The sequence below is a fragment of the Natator depressus genome, chromosome 1 (genome assembly GCF_965152275.1).
Source record: "Natator depressus isolate rNatDep1 chromosome 1, rNatDep2.hap1, whole genome shotgun sequence".
Lineage (NCBI taxonomy): Eukaryota > Metazoa > Chordata > Testudines > Cheloniidae > Natator > Natator depressus.
In genome coordinates, this window is record NC_134234.1 from 255,896,366 (window position 1) to 255,914,571 (window position 18,206).

The following is an 18,206-nucleotide window of genomic DNA, read 5'->3' on the forward strand; positions in this document are numbered from 1 at the left end:
ATGGGTGGAGGAACTGTCTAGTGAGGAATCCCCTCCTTTGTACACAATTATACAGCTGTTTTTATCTGCAGTGTCTATCTTTAAAGGAAAAAGAAAAGGAGTACTTGTGGCACCTTAGAGACTGACAAATTTATTTGAGCATAAGCTTTTGTGAGCTACAGCTCACTTCATCGGATGCATGTATGTATCGGATGCATGCATGTAGCTCATGCTCAAATAAATTTGTTAGTCTCTAAGGTGCCACAAGTACTCCTTTTCTTTTTGCGAGTACAGACTAACTTGGCTGCTACTCTGAAACCTGTCTTTAAAGGGCTGTTTCTCAGAGCTGCCTATGGAACTTCCACATTTGGGCACTAAAAAGAGGAGGAGCTGTTACCGGAGGGAGCTGAGACTCCAGCTGTTGCGTGATCTATGTGCCTGTGTGTGTATGTGTGTGTATATTGTTTACAGGCCTCCCCATTGGCGCCTCTCCCAGTGTTTTGCTGTACGTGGCACATGGCTAGCAGCTAGTGGAGGTGAGGGGAAGGAAATGATAGGCCCTGTCACAGCTGAAGCACAAAGAGGAGCTGGGCAAGTCTCTCACTCCATGGTCCCGAGCGAAAGCAATACTGTAAATAGGAGGTTTGGTGGGGAAGGGTTCCCATCTGCCAAGCTTCTCTTCTGTTGGGGTAGCCTAATATTTAGGTTTGGGAAGAGGGGGGACTTTATCGAGAGGTGTTCTTCGTAATCCGTGTCAAAGAGAGCTTTCTCCAAGTGGTCTCTCCCCCTGGAGTGAAGAGAGAATGACGGAGTGGGGGAGGGTTGTGTGGGGAGGTAGAGGAATTATAAACAACTGGTGTCTCAGGGTAAAACCCCAGCATATCTTTTGGAATGAATCTCTGAGACCCAGCAGCCATCCCCCACTTCATCAGAGAGGGTTCTGCCTGTGGGGAGGGGATGTTTTTATTTTGGTTTGTACCATGGGGCTATTTTAATGTCCCCTCTCCCATCACAGCCAGGAGGGTCCCTAAAGTCATCTAGAGCTGGTCACAGAGTAGCAGCCGTGTTAGTCTGTATCTGCAAAAAGAAAAGGAGGACTTGTGGCACCTTAGAGACTAACAAATTTATTTGAGCATAAGCTTTCGTGAGCTACAGCTGCATTCCGATGAAGTGAGCTGTAGCTCACGAAAGCTTATGCTCAAATAAATTTGTTAGTCTCTAAGGTGCCACAAGTCCTCCTTTTCTTAGAGCTGGTCAGTAAAGAGACCTTTCCCCCTTACACCCTGCTCCCCTCACAACACCAAGGGACCCCCTAGCTGCTCTGCGATGGAAGGCTCATTACCTCCCCTGTCAGGGCAGGCATCTCCCAGGCAGATGAAGAACCAGTCTGCTCCTGTCTCAGGTTATTCCCCATCTCTCTGTCCCTCTGCTCCTGTTCTCTGTCCATCGGTAGATGTCTGCATGGCAAGCAGGAGCTTGCAGTGGTTCCTAGAGGGTTCGCCTACTCTGGTGGCTCTGTTCCTGGCTTTGCTTTTGCCTGGCGGGAGCAGCGAACTCTTTTCAATGTAACATCCTCAGCCCTGATGAATGAGGGACTGGGGCAGACAGAGAGAGGAGGACAAGGGTCTCTGAGTAGTAGAACGATTAGGGTGCATTTCCCTCTGTGGTGTTGGTGGCTTTTTAACAGGGTTGCAGGCTCCCTACTGGAAGGGAGGGAACGATTCTGGCCCCCCGTCTATGTGCACACACAGCATTTGGGGACCCTGAGTTAGAGGCTATTTCACAGCAGGAGGTGCCAGAGGAGGTTATAGCTCCAATGTTCTGACAAGTCCTGGGAACAAGGTTGCTCCCCTCCCATGCGCACATGCTATTCACCAACTCAATTCAGTTCTCTTCCCCTCCCCACCCCTTGTTCCTGACAGCTCCCTAGGAATAAGTCTCTGCACCTAACACTGCCAGCACCCTGTACCCTTATAAGCATGTGGGAGACCCTGGGAATGCAGGACAGATGGGTGGGTCCTTTTAGGAATCTTAACTCCAGCTTCTGGAGAGACTAGGAGACAATGAGGCTCAGAGGTTAGCTCAGTCGCCCCGTGTGGCATGTATCAACCATTTCTCCAGACGATCTCACTGCCTCTGTGGTATTGACAACTCCAGTTGGGTTTCCCTGCCCCTTCTCCTGCAGCGTTACTGCCTGTGTATAGTATATATATATTATATATAAATAAAAAGATGTATAATATAAAGCAATACATATATATGATGACTAAAGAATGGCCTGCTGCACACAGGTTCCTTGGGTGTCTGTCCAATCCTGAGTGTCCCCCCACTCCCTCCCCCACCTAGTATGTTTTCCAAAACCAACTCCAATAAACCCTGCCATCTTGGCACCTGTATTTACTACGTCCTGTATATTTGTGGTTAACAAAGTGAAGGTGGTAACTACTGGTGTCTCTTATCAATAAAGTTATTATGTTCAAAATAACAAACCATAATGAAGGTGCCTTGGGTTTTCTTCCCTTTTGTATTCTGGCGATTTGGGGGTTATTTTACTCTACAGTTTATTGCTGTAGATTATTTATCTATTGCTCTAGCTTCTAGCAGGGGCTACATTTTAAAAATATCATTAAATATTAAAAAAATCACCAGGCACTGCTACAGTAGACTTCAGCAATAGATACCCTCCTACAAACACCTGTCTCATTTCCAATAGCCACAGTGTGATAAGCATAATACTCAAAGTACCATCCCCTGCCTAGCCTTAGATGACACTTTTCTCACATCTGTCTATCTTGCACTATTGAGCCCATTGTCATGGTATCTGAGTCCTATGTATCCCACCCCACTCTCCAACTTGTGGTCAATCAACACAGGGGTCCTGGTAGTGAAAGACTCGATTCTTCTTCAAGTGCTTGTTCACATCCATTCCACATTAGGCGTGCGCGCTGCGCGCATGAGCGTCTGAAACTTTTTCCCTTAGCGGCTCCCGGCGGGCCCCCGAGTGGCGCCACTGCGCCCCGCAGATATACCTCTGCCGGCCCAACCCCTCCAGTTCCTTCTTACCGTCCGTGGCGGCATTGGAACAACCTCTCTCTCTCTCGTAGAAGAGCAGTCCCTTAGCCTTTAGAGTAGCAGCCGTGTTAGTCTGTATGCGCAAAAAGAAAAGGAGGACTTGTGGCACCTCAGAGACTAACCAATTTATTTGAGCACAAGCTTTCGTGAGCTACAGCTCACTTCATCGGATGCATTCAGTGGAAAATATAGTGGGGAGATTTATATACATAGAGAACATGAAACAATGGGTGTTACCATACACACTGTAATGCATCTGATGAAGTGAGCTGTAGCTCACGAAAGCTTATGCTCAGATAAATTGGTTAGTTGCTAAGGTGCCACAAGTACTCCTTTTCTTTTTGCGAATACAGACTAACATGGCTGCTACTCTGAAAACTGTAAGGAGAGTGATCACTTAAGGTGAGCTATTACCGGGAGGGGGGAGGAGGGGGAACCTTTGCTCAAGAAACACCATTTGCTCAAGAAACTTCCTGAAAAAGCACAAGGACAAATCCGCACAGACACACCCCTGGAACCCCGACCTGGGGTATTCTATCAGCTAACCAAGATCCATAAACCTGGAAATCCTGGACGCCCCATCATCTCAGGCATTGGCACCCTGACAGCAGGATTGTCTGGCTATGTAGACTCCCTCCTCAGGCCCTACGCTACCAGCACTCCCAGCTATCTTTGAGACACCACTGACTTCCTGAGGAAACTACAATCCATCGGTGATCTTCCTGAAAACACCACCCTAGCCACTATAGATGTAAAAAGAAAAGGAGTACTTGTGGCACCTTAGAGACTAACCAATTTATTTGAGCATAAGCTTTCGTGAGCTACAGCTCACTTCATTGGATGCATACTGTGGAGACTGCAGAAGACATTATATACACAGAGACCATGAAACAATACCTCCTCCCACCCCACTCTCCTGCTGGTAATAGCTTATCTAAAGTGATCACTCTCCTTACAATGTGTATGATAATCAAGTTGGGCCATTTCCAGCACAAATCCAGGTTTTCTCACCTTCCGCCCCCCCCCCCCCCCCACAAACTCACTCTCCTGCTGGTAATAGCCCATCCAAAGTGACCACTCTCTTTACAATGTGTATGATAATCAAGTTGGGCCACTCCTTACAATGTGTATGAAAATCAAGGTGGGCCATTTCCAGCACAAATCCAGGTTTTCTCACACCCCCCCCCAAACACACACACACAAACTCACTCTCCTGCTGGTAATAGCTTATCGAAAGTGACCACTCTCCCTACAATGTGCATGATAATCAAGGTGGGCCATTTCCAGCACAAATCCAGGTTTTCTCACCCCCCCACACCCCCATACACACACAAACTGAAGCCCTCTACACCAACATTCCACACAAAGATGGACTACAAGCTGTCAGGAACAGTATCCCTGATAATGTCACGGCAAACCTGGTGGCTGAACTTTGTGACTTTGTCCTCACCCATAACTATTTCACATTTGGGGACAATGTATACCTTCAAATCAGCGGCACTGCCATGGGTACCCGCATGGCCCCACAGTATGCCAACATTTTTATGGCTGACATAGAACAACGCTTCCTCAGCTCTCGTCCCCTAATGCCCCTACTCTACTTGCGTTACATTGATGACATCTTCATCATCTGGACCCATGGAAAAGAAGCCCTTGAGGAATTCCACCATGATTTCAACAATTTCCATCCTACCATCAACCTCAGCCTGGACCAGTCCACACAAGAGATCCACTTCCTGGACACTATGGTGCTAATAAGCGATGGTCACATAAAGACCACCCTATATCGGAAACCTGCTGACCGCTATTCCTACCTACTTGCCTCCAGCTTTCACCCAGACCACACCACACAATCTATTGTCTACAGCCAAGCTCTACGATACAACCGCATTTGCTCCAACTCCTCAGACAGAGACAAACACCTACAAGATCTCTATCAAGCATTCTTACAACTACAATACTCACCTGCTGAAGTGAAAAAACAGATTGACAGAGCCAGAAGAGTACCCAGAAGTCACCTACTACAGGACAGGCCCAACAAAGAAAATAACAGAACGCCACTAGCCATCACCTTCAGCCCCCAACTAAAACCTCTCCAATGCATCATCAAGGATCTACAACCTATCCTGAAGGACGACCCATCACTCTCACAGATCTTGGGAGACAGGCCAGTCCTTGCTTACAGACAGCCCCCCAACCTGACGCAAATATTCACCAGCAACCACACACCACACAACAGAACCACTAACCCAGGAACCTATCCTTGCAACAAAGCCCGTTGCCAACTGTGCCCACATATCTATTCAGGGGACACCATCATAGGGCCTAATCACATCAGCCACACTATCAGAGGCTCGTTCACCTGCACATCTACCAATGTGATATATGCCATCATGTGCCAGCAATGCCCCTCTGCCATGTACATTGGTCAAACTGGACAGCCTCTACGTAAAAGAATAAATGGACACAAATCAGACGTCAAGAATTATAACATTCAAAAACCAGTCGGAGAACACTTCAATCTCTTTGGTCACTCGATTACAGACCTAAAAGTTGCAATTCTTCAACAAAAAAACTTCAAAACCAGACTCCAATGAGAGACTGCTGAATTGGAATTAATTTGCAAACTGGATACAATTAATTTAGGCTTGAATAAAGACTGGGAGTGGATGGGTCATTACACAAAGTAAAACTATTTCCTCGTGTTTATTCCCTCCCACCCTCCACTGTTCCTCAGACATTCTTGTCAACTGCTGGAAATGGACCACCTTGATTATCACTACAAAAGGTTTCCCCCTCCTCCTCCGCTGCTCTCCTGCTGGTAATAGCTCACCTTACCTGATCACTCTTGTTACAGTGTGTATGGTAACACCCATTGTTTCATGTTCTCTATGTATATAAATCTCCCCACTGTATTTTCCACTGAATGCATCCGATGAGGTGAGCTGTAGCTCACGAAAGCTTATGCTCAAATACATTTGTTAGTCTCTAAGGTGCCACAAGTACTCCTTTTCTTTTAGCCTTTAGAGTAGCTGTTATCAGTTCGTTTACATATAGACTGTGAACACTTAAGTGATTAGGTGCTTGGAGGCCTCCAGCACTAGCCCTGCGTGCCGCAGGCCCACAGCTTCAAGGCTTGCGCCATGTGCCGCAAACCTATGCCAGTTAGTGACCCCCATGACTCGTGTCTACGTTGCCTGGGGGACGGACATCAAACTGAAAGGTGTAGGATTTGCAAGGCGTTCAAGCCAAGGATAAGGAAAGAAAGAGACTTTAGCCTAAAGCAACTGTTGATGGAGGCCGCATTGCAGCCGCCGGGCCCCGGAGCGCCCGACGCCGGCTCAGGCTTCCTCGGTGCGTAGTGCCCCGGAGCCGTTGGGAGACCTGGCACTGGTGAAGCACCATAAACTGTTGGTCCCAGAGCACCAGGCTAGGCCCCGGCACCGATCGTCCTCCCCGGTGCGGCCCCCGGCACAGCCTAAAGGAAGGCGTGGTCGTTCCCCGCACAGGAGGCTGGTGCCTCCCAAGGCACCGAGCACCGACAAGAGCGGGAAGGCCATGGTACCAGCGCTGACACAGGTGGTCCTGGCGGCACAAGCCCCACTGAGCCCAGACCTAAGTGAGCTCAGTGTGGACGATGGGCTCAAGGGCATAACGGATCAGCCCTCTATGCCTGGCACCTTTGAGGCCGCAAAGGACCTCATCGAGCTATCGGCGGCGAGCCCCCTCCCATATGGGGAGAACCCTCCGGCACCCATGCCTCGGGCGCCATCGAGGGGTAAGCTGGCAATGGTGTGCCGCTCGAAAACACCGTCCCGGCACCGCTCCCGGAGTTGGTCCCGGTTGAGCTCCGACTCCGCAGACTCGCATTTGCCAGCGGCCCAGAAGGAGGTTGTGGTACCGGCAGCGGGTCGACGCGAAGAAGCACCAGGAAGGGCACACCGCTCTCCGGCACCGCCCAGAGACTGGCACTAAGCCAGGCTTTTGAAGGTGCGCTCGAGGACAGTGTACCAGACCAGTCACCGGATCCGTCCCTTTGTTTCCTGAACCGCCTGTCCCGTTTCTCCCATGCGTTGTCCACCATTATGTTGGACCGTTGGGTCTTACGCACGGTGCGAAATGGGTACTCGCTGCAGTTCGTCTCCCTCCCCCCTTCCCCGTCCCTCTTCAGGGACCCCTCTCACGAGCCTCTCCTAGAGGAGGAAGTCCGCTCACTGCTAAGGGTGGGGGCGGTAGAGGCGGTGCCTCACGGCCTAAGGGGAAAAGAGTTCTATTCCCGATACTTCCTCATCCCCAAGGCCAAAGGGGGCCTTCACCCAATCCTAGACCTACGCAGGCTCAACAAATTCCTGGTCAAGGCCCTTTTCCGCATGGTCTCTCTGGGCACCATCATCCCTTCCCTGGATCCGGGAGATTGGTACGCCGCCCCCGACATAAAGGATGCATACTTTCATATCGCCATTTTCCCAGCACATCGGCGGTTCCTACGCTTCACTATGGGCCGAGAACATTATCAGTTTGTGGTTCTCCTGTTCAGTCTAGCCGCAGCCCCAAGGGTGTTCACGAAGTGCATGGTGGTGGTGGCGGCCTTCTTACGGAGGCAGAGAATCCAGGTGTACCCATACCTCAATGACTGGCTCCTGGTGGGCCGATCCGAGGCGGAGGTGTGGGGCCATGTGGAGGTGGCCCTGAGATTGTTCTGTGAGCTGAGGCTCCTGGTCAACATCCCCAAGTACACACACGTACCCACGCAGAGAGTGGAATTTATAGGGGTGGTCCTGGATGCGGTGCAGGCCAGAGTAAGCCTTCCAGTATCCTGATTCTGGGCTATCCAACAAGCAGTGGCCTCCCTGTGCCAGTTTCCAACAACAATGGCCAGGTGCTGCCTGCGGCTGCTGGGCCACATGGCAGCATACATGCACATGGTCAGGCATGCCAGACCGAGACTCAGGACTCTGCAGGTGTGGCTCACTCGGGTGTACCGCCCAGGACTTGGTAGTGACAGCCCCAAGGGATGAGCTGGACTCCCTGCTGTGGTGGCAATTCCAGCCTGGGGTTTGCGAAGAAGGGGGTTTCCATCCCCTTGGCCGCCCCACTTCCGGACCTGACGCTGGTGATGGACGCGTCACCACGGATGGGGAGCTCGCCTGGGGAACCTCATGTCGCAGGGGTTGTGGTCCGAGGCAGAGAGGTCGCTCCATATCAACGTGAAGGAGCTCAGAGCGGTTCGTCTTGCCTGCCAGACCTTTCACACCACTCTGAGTGGTCACAGCGTGACAGTTCTGAGAGACAACACTACTGCCATGTTTTATATAAACAAGCAGGGCGGGGCTCGTTCCTCGCCACTCTGTCGCAAGGCTCTCCTCCTCTGGGACCTTTGCATAGCCCATGCGATTCACCTCGAGGCGTTCTATCTCCCGGGGGTGCGGAACAAGCTGGCGGACTCCCTCAGCAGGTCGTACCACATGCACAAGGTCCTGCTCAAGGTGCACAGGGACAGGGTGGCGGTGATCCTCATCGCCCCAGCCTGGGCCCAGGGCCGGTGCAACCACTAGGCGAACTAGGCGGTCGCCTAGGGTGCCAAGTGGTTGGGGGCAGCCAAAAGCTTGCTCTGGGGAGGCGGTGGAGCGGAGATGAGCTGGGGCGCGGGGAGGGCCGCCTGCAGCAAGTAACTGGGGGGGACGCAGGGGAACCAGTCCCCGCCCCAGCTAACCTCTGCTCCACCTCCTCCCCTGAGCACGCCGCTGCGCTCTGCTTCTCTCCCTCCCAGGCTTGCACGCCAAACAGCTGATTGGCGCCACAAGCCTGGGAGGCGGGAGAAGCGGCGGCGGTGGCGTGCTCTGAGAGGAGGCGGAGCAGAGGTGAGCTGGGGCGGGGAGCTGCTGTACGGCGGGGAGCTGCCGCACGCGGCTCCCTGGGCTGAGGGGAGCTGCCGCAGGGCGAGCGCCTCGGGGAGGGGGGGTGAGGGGGGGGCAGAGAGCTGCCGCAGGGCTCCTGGGATGTGGGGGGTGGGCGCAAGGTGGAAGTTTCGCCTAAGGCATGAAACAACTTTGCACCGGCCCTGCCTGGACCCGCCAACACTGGTATACATCGTTCCCAGAGCTGTTGGTGGACGCCCCAGTAATCCTTCCCCTACACTGGGACCTCATTACACAGGAGGCCGGGCTGCTTCTCCACCCCGACCTGCAGTCACTGCACCTGACGGCATGGAGGCTCTGTGGCTAAACGCCCTGGAGATCCAGTGCTCCCTTCCCGTGCAGCAGATTCTGCTTGGCAGTAGAAAGCCCTCTATCAGGGCAGCCTATATGGCCAAGTGGAAAAGGTTCTCGTGTTGGTGTGAACCCCGACAGGTGTGGCCGAGCCAGGCCCCGGTGCGGGCCATTCTGGAGTACCTCCTGCACCTCAAGCAGCAAGGGCTAGCCCCATCCTCACTTAAGAGTGCACCTGGCGGCCATCTCCGCCTTCCATCCGGGGTTCTCGGGGGGCTTGGTGTTTTCCCACCCAATGGTGGGGCAGTTCCTTAAAGGGTTGGAGAGGGTGTTCCCGTACTCCTGCCCCCCAGTCCCTCCATGGAACCTTAACCTGGTCCTTTCTAAACTCATGGGACCCCCTTTTGAGCCCCTCGCTACCTGTTCTCGCCTCCACCTTTCCTAGAAGGTGGCGTTTCTGGTTGCCATTACCTCGGCCAGAAGGGTGTCCGAACTGAGGGCCCTCACCTCTGAGACATCATACATAGTATTTCACAAGGACAAGGTGCAGCTCCGGCCGCACCCCAAGTTCCTCCCTAAGGTGGTGTCCCAATTCCATCTGGGCCAGGACATTTGTCTGCCGGTGTTCTTCCCGAAACCCCATATGGACCCGAGTCACCACAGCTTGCACACCTTGGATGTGCGTCGAGCGCTGGCGTTCTATTTGGAGTGCACCAAACCCTTTCGCAAATCTGCGCAGCTGTTTGTGGCTGTGGCCGAGAGGTTACAAGGCCTCCCAGTGTCGGCGCAGTGGATTTCGTCTTGGATTACAAGCTGCATCTGGGTGTGCTATGAGCTCACAGGTGTTCCGGCCCCGGCGGTCACAGCCCACTCAACCGGGGCGCAGGCAACTTCCACGGCGTTCCTGGCACAGGTCCCAATCCAGGAGATCTGCAGAGCAGCCACCTGGTCCTCAGTGCACACCTTCACGACCCACTATGCGGTCAACCAGCAGGCCAGAGAGGACGCGGTAGTTGGCAGAGTGGTCCTCCAAGCAGTTGTTCCATGACTCCTACCCTCCTCCAGAGGTAAGCTTGTAATTCATCTAATGTGGAATGGATGTGAACAAGCACTCGAAGAAAAAAAAACGGTTACTTACTTTCTCGTAACTGTTGTTCTTTGAGATGTGTTGTTCACATCTATTCCACCACCCACCCTCCTACCCCTCTGTCGGAGTCGCTGGCAAGAAGGAACTGGGGGGGGGTATATATGCGGGGCACACTGGTGCCACTCGGGGGGCCCGCCAGCCCGACGGGAGCCGCTAAGGGGAAAAGTTTCCAACGCTCATGCATGCGGCACGCGCACACCTAATGTGGAATGGACATGAACAACACATCTCGAAGAACAACAGTTACGAGAAAGTAAGTAACCATTTTTTCCCCAATCCCCTGAGACATCCTCCTTCCCCCTGCAACACCCTCCTTCTAGTTAGGGCAATATTGAGTAGCCAGGAAAGGCAGAGCCATCTTCTGATCCATTTTTGTTTGGGGCTTTAGCCTGGGTTCAGTTGTACCCACAGAACTCCTGAAACCAAGGCTGCCAAACCTGAGTGGTGCTGTGACCCGTGAGCCAGGTTGCAATGCCACTCATCCAAATTTGACCCAGAACCCCCTTTGTCATGACAGAGGGGTGGCTGGGCCAAACTTGAGTAGTGCTGTGATCCTGTGCACCAGATTGCCACATCCAGATTGGGGAGCTGGGCCTAGCCCCAGGGACAGGAGCCACCACTGTGGAGTGTGTGTGGGGTGGGCTTGCTCTCCAGTGCCCTCCCCAACACCTCCCCTCCACACCAGGCCAGGATTAGGGTTGCGGTGCTGGGCCAGGATTAGGGAGCTGCTGTGGGTCATCTGTGTCTGCCTGGATTACAACTCAAAATCATGTCCAAAAAGAGTTTAGTACAGTGCACCCATTGAAGTGGGAGGCTGCATTTGGGGCAAGGCTTCTTTCTACTCTCCTAGCTTTTGAGATGTTAGTAGGTTGCAAAAATGTCCTTTGGAGCCCATTAAAAACTCAGTGTCAGCCAATAACTCATGAGCCATTGCAGCACTGCCGACCCCAAGTATTCAAAAAGAATTACTCCCTTCCCCCAAACCCATGAGCTTATCTTAAAAATCATGAGATTTCAAATAATTAGACATTTTGGCATCTTTTAATTTCCTTCTGTTTTTTGAACCTTTAGGGGCCATGTTTTTAAGCTTTGCTCTGCGGCCCTGAAGGCTAGAAACTGTCTTGTATTTTAAAATGAAAGCTGAAATTTTCATGAGATCACAAGGACTCCAGGAGCTGGGGCTTTAAGATATCATGAGACTGTGAAATAATTATAAATAAATATCATGAGCCTCTCAATAAAATCACAGTCGCTGGCAACACCAAAACCCACCCACTCAAAAAATCCAGATTGGCTGAACACTCATGGGATCATCATCTTTGTTGTTTTGGTCTCTCTTGGGCACACACAGACATGGAGTGGAGGCAGCTCTGCGCCCGCCCCTGCCTTTCTTCTGGGGGAAGCTATTCCATTTTTCCTTTTTAAACCCCTGGGGTGTGTTCGGGAAAGGGAGGGGTCATTTCTCTCTCCAGTTCTCTCTCACATGTCTGTCTCTTCCCTCTCCATTTCCCTCCTTTTCCAGCCTGAATGGAAAGGGGGGGATGCCTGTAGGCCCAGCTGCTGCCTGCTGACTCCTGTATAGTGCCAGTGCACTACACAGCAGCATCTTCATTAATCACTTCATAGACCAGACACGTAGTGCTGCAGCCACTATTACAGTAGCTGGTCAGTGACAGGAGGGGGCAGCAAAGGTGTGGCAGCTGAGCCTGCGGGAAGAAGGCTGAAGATGGGAAAGGGAGAGATGAAGGGAGAGTCTCTGTTATATCTTTAGGTCCTGCCTCTTCAATGCACAGGTTGTGAATGGCTCTGCAGCGTTAAGACCAAGAGTAGCATGAGTGCAGCAGGCCCAGCTATGCTGGACTAGCATTTCTCTTCCACCACCCAACCTGCAGCCTTCCCAAAAAACTGTAGCTCTCTCCTCCAACCTCAGCCTCGATGATCTGCAAGCAAGGAAGAACACCCCCCCCCACCCCTCCAAAAAAAAGATAGGCTTCAGAGTAGCAGCCGTGTTGCTTGTCACTACAGATTGGCAAGGCTGTAACTATTAGATGATTGTTTGCAGTGTTGCTGTAGCCATGTCGGTCCCAGGATATTAAAGAGACAAGGTGGGTGAAGTAATATTTTGTATTGGTCCAACTTCTGTGGGTGACAGAGACAAGCTTTCGAGTTAACACAGGACCTGAAGAAGAGCTCTGTGTAAGATCAAAAGCAGGTCTCTTTCACGAACAGAAGCTGGTCCAATAATAGATATTACCTCACCCACCTTTTCTCTCTATTATATATTTGAATCCAGCCTCATGACCCATCACACACACAACATAAGCATTATGTATGTTTATCTCGCCATCACTGCATTCCTCAGGATGCAATTTGTTAGTCTCTAGGGTGCCACAAGTACTCCTTGTTGTTTTTACAAAAACTAATTTCCCCTTGCTAAATACTCACACCTTCTTGTCAACTGTTTGAAATGGGCCACCTTGTTTACATTGGCCTCATTAACACTACAAAAGCGATTTCCACTCCTTCTTGTCAACTGTTGAGAATTGCCTACTTCCAACTTAAATTGAATTGGCTCATGAGCACTGACCCCCGACTTGGTAAGGCAACTCCCATCTTTTCATATGGTGTATATTTATACCTCCCTACTGTATGTTCCACTCCCTGCATCTGATGAAGTGGGTTTTAGCCCACGAAAGCTTATGCCCAAATAAATTTGTTAGTCTCTAAAGTGCCACAAGAACTCCTCATTGTTTTTGCTGATACAGACTAACACGGCTACCACTCTGAAATCTATCTGTAGAAACATCTCCCACCCGTTGGCCCAACAGAATCACTGCACTTCCCTTATTATGGAGAAAACACCTGTAGAACTAGGGAGGCAATAATGCCAGTCTGCACCTGAAACAACTGCATGCAGAACTGGTTCCTACCAGGGATAGCAAAACAATGGAGAAAATACAAATAAGAGCACCATAACTGATACAAGGATTGCAGTATGATACATGGGGAGAGAGGGATTGTTTTAATGCCACTATTGGCTTGACTCACTGGATCATTTTATTTATCTATTGGGGCTCAGAGGGGCTTAAATGACCAGCGTCCTGTTTCCTCAGCTAGGTTCTGGCTATGACAAACAGCCCAGTGATTTCTGCTGAAATTTGTTAAGAAGAGAATACGGGGCAATATAGGAACGGGGAAATAGAGTTAATCAAAATCAGCAAAAGCTGTGTGGCGCAGCGTCCCACTCTGTAAAGTGCTGTGTAAAGCTGTCAGTCTAGCTAAATAATTAGTCGTGATGCACTACTTTGTACAGTGGTAGCACTCTCCAACTGAGGTGCTCCAAGTGTTACGCAAACACCCCTGTGAGGTCATTCTTACTAGTCACAATTTGCAGATGGGACAAATGATGTATACAGTTGTTAAGTGACTTGCTCAAGGTCACAGTCTGACTGTGGCAGAGCCAAGAATGGAATCCACTTGTATAAGTATCTTCACAGGGAGTAAGGGCTCTTTAATTTAGCAGATAACGGTATAACAAGAACCAATGGCTAAAAGCTGAAGCCAGACAAATTCAAATTAGAAATAAGGCAAACATTTTCAACAGTGAGCGTGATTAACAAACTCCCAAGGGCAGAGATGGATTCTCCATCCCTTGATGTCTTCAGATCAAGAGTGGATGCCTCTCTGAAAGATGTGTTTTAGTCAAACATAGCAGCACAGCTGTTGGGCTCAATCCTGGGGGTAAAGGGGTGAAATGTAATGGCCTGTGCTATACAGGTGGTCATGCTTGTTCATCTAATGCTCCCTTCTGGCCATAAACTCTGTGACTCTAGGACTAACGCAGGTCTGCTTTAACCTCTAGACAGTGCTTTCTCTCTCGGGATTAAATTCTGCTGTAACATATACACACAATTCCATTAACCTGAGTGGGAGCTGCATGTACATGTTATAAAGCAGAACGCAATCCTAATTCCCCAATCCTGCAATGTGATGCATATGGACAGATCCCTGGGCCCATACACAGCCTCAGTGATTTCAGTGGAGCTCTCTGCAGGCACAGGAATCTACCCATGCTCATCATGTTATAGGACTGTGACCCTAGACATCATCAAATCAGCATCTGCTTCTGCTGCAATCCAGAAAAGGTGATAGCTGCAATGCAGTTGTTTTAAAATAGATACCTCTCATCATCTTTTTAATAAATAAACCCAATAGAAACATTCTGCTCTACATGGGATTTTGAAGTTCCAGAGAAATGTTATTTTAAAATAATTTTCCCCATTTGATGTGTGTGCACATGCAAGCCCCGATCCTGAAAACGCTTACAAATGTGCTTATCTTTACACATGGGCTTACCAACTTCAGTGGGACTAAGCTTGTGCATAAAGCTAAGCCTCTGTGTACCTGTTTGCAGGAATGGGATCTTCAGTTTAGTATATTCTCTTACCTGGCCAATATTAACCTTTTTTCTAAGAAATCATTCTAACACGGTATCTATTTCCATTCGGATTATTGAACATTCTTGTGTCCTTCATAGATTATAAAGATAGAAGGGACCACTGTGATCTTGCAGTCTGACCTCCCATATAACACAGGTGATAGGACTTCCTTGAATTAATTCCTGTTTGAATGGGAGCTGATCTTTTAGAAAACCATCCAATCTTAATTTTAAAATTGCCGGTGATGGAGACTCCACCACAGCCCTGGGTAAATTGTTCCAATGACTAATTAGCCTCTCTGTTAAAAATGTACACCTTATTTCCAGTCTGAATTTGTTTAGGTTCAACCTCCAGCCAACGGATCGTGTACCATGTCTGAAGGAAAAGGATTGGAACTCTCCACATATTTGGAAGAAACAGATGTGATCAGGCACTAGACAAGAGTGGACAAAGAGGGATTGGACTCTGCTGGCCAGGCCCCCAACATTTCATAGACGTAGTTCAAAATCATTGAGTTAATTCACTGGTGTTTATTTTGAAAGTAGAATTTTGTGTGTCTGAACCTCATATATTTTCTACAAAACAAAAGACTACTATGGGACTGCTGGAGTGTCCAGCCTTGATAACTCCCACCCTGGCCAGTATGACATTGCCACACAAGAGCAGAATTTCACATCTGATCACTTGGGTACTGATTCACACAGAGAAATGTTTGCTGTTCCGAGAAACCTTCAGTGCTATGGCATCCATCACTCACATCAAAAATGTGTCAGTCACACAAGTGGAGGTCTCTTCGTCTGAATCCTCATTTAAGCGATGGGATTATTCTTACATCTCCCCTCCTGTTCCCGTAAAGATGTTATACAAAACCCAGCATCCCTGAAACAGGCTGCCCTCACCTAGAAAGGTGTAGGCACATTCTTGAGAAAGACCAAAACCAATTATCTGTACATGTGCATGTATATCATTATATAAAATTTTTAAAAACTATGCTGTCTTGCTCTAAATTCATTCACTGGGTTCCTTTGGTAGGATTAGCCTTGACCAAGGGCCAAATTAAGATCTCAGTTATAAGAGACTGCTGAGTAATTCCACTGACTTCAGCAACTGTGGCCCAGATTCTGAGCTGTGCCTCGCAGGAAACACAGCCTAGTCGTAGGGGAAGAGATTGTGCAAAGGTAGTTTTGTGGTGCCTGAATTCGTCCAGGAGCCAGCTGAGCTTCTGGTGTAAATTAGAGCCACCCCAGGGGCTGCTCTAATTTATGGTGGATACTCACAGCCACCTATGCATTCAGACATTCCATACACCCTTTCTGCTGCTGACATGCCCTCTACTGCCCCCCAACATGTCCCTATGCTGGGCGCTGCAAAGGAGGACAACAGAAAGCTTTATGCTGCCTCTACACCAGGGGCTTTCTAAATGGAGGAGATCTGGCTACTCCAGCAGCATAAAGGGGCTAAGAACACAGCTGAGAGATGACACCTAAGGTTTTGAACTTAATCAGAACTGATCCTCCTTAAAGACCTGTTAGATGCACCAGCTGTGATCTGGGGCTGAGAAGAGCTTTTGAGAGCAGGGTCAGATTAAGGCAATTTCAGGCACCCTAAGCACACCATGACATAGGCCCACCGTGGTTCTGCCCCCTGGTCCTTCCCCCCACTTAGAATGATGGTAGCAGAGGGACACCCTCCCCTCCCCTCCCCTCAAGGTCCCCTTCTCCCCTCGGAAGAGTAAAAGCAAAGGGCCCTCTTTCCCCAGGAGAAGAGGCAGAATGGCAGTAGTGAGGCCCTTCAGTACTTCCCCACAGGACAGGAGTATCTGCTTGTGGGGGTGGGACTGCTGTACTCTTTTCCTGGCTGGCACACAGAGACCTCTGTTGGGGGGTGTTTGTAGGGGCCCCCAGAGCAGTGGGGCTTGTCCATTGAGATGCCTGGGGCAGATCACACCTCTCCAATCTATTGTTTCAGGTTCAGGCAGATTTTCAGGTCACATTTTCTAGCTTTTCTTCTGAACCATGAGGGCTAAGTGAAAATGAAAGCAGAGGTTCTGGTGTAATCACATGACTCCAGGAGCTAGAGGCCTGTGCCTTATCCAGCCCTGTGCGATTGACGCACGAAGAGGGAAGTATGAGCAATCACGCTGTAGGTAGGGGTGGGAGAGTGTTTCTAGCATCGATAGATGGGTACATACTAGCTCAGCTTGAGCTAGCACCAAAACCAGTACTTCAGCCTCAGCCCAGGCGGTGGCTCAGGTTAGACCCCACAGTACGTGCCCAGGGAGTCAAGCCGGATTGTAGTAAGGCCCTAAAAGCTGCCGCCACCTGTGCCAGCATGGCCACACCACTGTTTTTAGACACTGGCTCAAGGAGAGCTAGCATGTGTGCATCTGTCCAGGCTGGGAATTGCCCCTCCGGCTGCAGTGCAGACGTAGCCCTGTCTGGCCAGCGAGGGGAGTGTTCAGGGTGCGAGGAAGGAGAGGAAGAGGTGCTGGGTGGGCGCTGGGGGGAGAGGAAGAGGGAGAGGGCACGGAGATGGTGTGTGGCAGAGGGGGAAAGTCCAGACCCACTGGAGAAAGGTGGGGGCTGGGTCAGAGGCTGAGGCCCTGCTAAGAACCCAGAGGGCAGGGAGCTGATCCCCAGGGCAGCCGGGCAGAGTCCACGCCACAGGGCCCAAGCCACGTGCCACATAGGGTTGCCAAGTGTCCGGTTTTTGACCAGAATGCCCAGTCAAAAAGGGACTCTGGCGGCTCTGGTCAGCACCACCAACTGGGCCGTTAAAAGTCCAGTCAGCAGTGCTGCAGAGCTAAGCAGGCTAGTTCCTGCCTCTTCTGGCTCCCCGCTGCGCCCTGGAAGTGGCTAGCAGGTCTGGCTCCTAGGTGTGTGTGTGGGGGGGGAACGGGGCTCCACACGCTGCCCCCCACCCCAAGCACCGACTCTGCAATCCCATTGTCCGGAAATGGGGAACCACGGCCAGTGGGAGCTGCGGGGGCGGTGTCTGTGGGTGAGAGTAGTGCACAGAACCATCTGCCCCCCTCCCGCCTAGGAGCCGGACCGGCTGGCTGCTTCTCAGGCGCAGTGCAGAGTCAGAACAGGCAGGAAGCCTGTCTTAGCCCCCCGCTGCACTGCTGATTGGGAGCTGCCAGAGGGAAGCCCACACCCCAACCCCCTGCCGCAGCCCTGAGCCCCCGCAAACCCAGAGCCCCCTCCTGCACCCTAAACCCCTCATCCCTTGGCCCCAGCCCAGGGCCTGCACCCCAAGCCCATAACCCCTCCTGCAACCCAACACCCTGCCTCAACATACAGCCCCCTCCCGCATTCCACATCCCTCAGCTCCACCCCCCCAGCCTGGAGCCCCCTCTTG